The sequence below is a fragment of the Penaeus chinensis genome, chromosome 4, assembly GCF_019202785.1.
Source record: "Penaeus chinensis breed Huanghai No. 1 chromosome 4, ASM1920278v2, whole genome shotgun sequence".
Lineage (NCBI taxonomy): Eukaryota > Metazoa > Arthropoda > Malacostraca > Decapoda > Penaeidae > Penaeus > Penaeus chinensis.
In genome coordinates, this window is record NC_061822.1 from 4,986,592 (window position 1) to 4,989,091 (window position 2,500).

A 2,500-nucleotide genomic window follows, 5' to 3' on the forward strand; every position below is an offset into this window, starting at 1 on the left:
CTCTGGTGAGTCTGTGTCTGTGGTTGTTATTATGTTTATGTCTGTGTCTATGTCTATGTCTATGTCTATGTCTATGTCTATGTCTATGTCTATGTCTATGTCTATGTCTATGTCTATGTCTATGTCTATGTCTATGTCTATGTCTATGTCTACGTCTACGTCTATGTCCATGGCCGTGGCTGTTGCTCTGACTGTTGCTGTATATTTATAAGCGTGTGTGTGTTATGGAAAACCGAGTGCCACGTATTGAGCCTGTTTGAACTTGGGCGCGTGTGTGAGAGAGTTTCTCGCATGTTGTTGTGTCTGTCTGCCTGTCGGTGAAGCTCCAAAGGCACGCACATGAGCTAAATGAACACGCAGACACTCTTCTTTGGAAATGAAATTCGTCCAACTCTTGTAAAACCTTCAAACCCGCTCTCTTCAACACAGAGCATGACCATCCTCAACATCCTAACGTTACGAGACAAACATCACCCATTTTCTCTCTCTTTTCCTACTATACCTCTCTTTTTTATCTGTACCTCTCTTCGATTATGGCATTATCTTGGTAATGAATGCAAGAATGCTCTTCAAGCGGAGTGACCCCAGATCCTCATATTGGCTTTATAGGTCAAAGGTTATCGCAAAGGCCACAGGTCATCCGTACAGCAAAGGTCAACTCTGCAGCCTGGGATCATCAAATATAAGGTGAGCTTAAACCCCATTCCATCCGCTTAAGATTAGATATCCAAGCTATGATTCTATGTTGACAATGGGAATGAAGGCCTTCATAATGAACAGTACCCACATATATAAATATACACATTAATGTTTACGACATTACTACGAACCTTAGATTACATGTATGGAAAGGGAATTGGCTCGTTTTCATCTATACAATGACACAATCAATTTTAAAGTCTATGTTCTGTGCATCGATATCATCCTCTGGGTCACAGGTCAGCATGGGTCTTTAAACAGTCATTATATGCGTCAGCAAAGTCACTTCACGACATGAATACAACTCAGACACTAGACACATCGAGTTTTTTCCATCTCTTGTAATATCTCTCTTTTTCTCCACATCTCCCTCTATGTGTATACCATCCTGTTTACATATATATATTTTACTAACTATCAGTAAAATAATTAATTTATCACACAGTCCCACACATCTGGCTAAGTCATTATTCCAAACGGAAAGATCATGAGATTCACAAACCCATCCGTTTTCACCGCGAACAGTGAACACTGTTTCGATCAAGCACTGGTAGCCGTTCGAAGCGTTCCGAAACTTCGCCACATTGAGCAGACAGTGTATACTTTGCATGCGTGTGATAGCGTGTAGATGAATACCTTAGTGCTATAAGGCGGTAGAGTGATTCATCGTGTTCACGCGGTCATGATGATGCAGAATAAAAAAGTATAATCAGTTTATGTAGGCTGAGTACATCCTGAACGCCCAGTCATAGCTTTCTACCACACCCGTATTTATCATGTACGTGTAAATGTGTGTGTGTGTGTGTTTGTGTGTGTGTGTTTCTGTGTGTGTGTGTGTGTGTGTGTGTGTGTGTGTGTGTGTGATGTGAGAAATATGAATTTGTTTGTCGGAATTAATCTTTTAATCTATCTAATAAACAGTCGATCATTGCCCATATCTATCTATCTTTTTATTCCTACCCAGCTATCTTCTGAATTCCATCCATTTATCCTTCTGTCATTCACTTAAGTCTGTCCGTCTGTCTGCATGCTTGCCTGCCTGTCTAACTCTCTCTTACTCTCTCTCTCTCTCTCTCTCTCTCTCTCTCTCTATATATATATATATATATATATATATATATATGTGTGTGTGTGTGTGTGTGTGTGTGTGTATGTGTGTGTGTGTGTGTGTGTGTGTGTAAACATTTATTTATATGTATATATAGATGTGTGTGTGTGTATATATGAATATATATATATATATATATATATATATAATACACATACCCCCATTAATATTTTTTGCACACTATATCTTTCTACCGTTCTGTCATTCTATCCAATTTTCCTGTCAGCTCCTCTTTTCAACTGTTCACACAGACATAGACAGATGTACTGTGGATATATGGTATACATACAAACATGCAAACGCATATACAAATAGCTATCTGTCTGTTTATTTATCTAGTTCTTATATTCATCTGTTTACTGTCCATCTACACACACATGCACACACACACACGCACGTACTCACACACACACACACACATATATGTGTATGTGTGTGTCTTTGTGTGTGTTTGTGTGTGTATCTGTAAGTGTATGTGTGTGCTTGTGTGTATGTATATGTGTGTGTGTATGTGTGTGTGTGTGTGTGTGTCTGTTTATGTGTGCTTATGTGTGTATGTGTATGTTTATGTGTGTGTGTTTATTCAATACATATGATTTGTGACTAAACGTACATGTATGTACATATACATATATGTGTGAGTGTGTGTGTGTGCGTGTTGATATCTATCTATCTATCTTTATCTATCTATCT

The 2,500-nt window shown here is 38.5% G+C and overlaps 1 protein-coding gene across 5 annotated transcripts in view; it reads right to left on the minus strand.

Moving 5' to 3' along the window:
• LOC125046394 (sodium- and chloride-dependent transporter XTRP3A-like) overlaps positions 1–2,500 on the minus strand; it is an 80,996-nt gene that overhangs the window by 77,686 nt on the left and 810 nt on the right. The gene's annotated exons all lie outside the window — the stretch shown is intronic.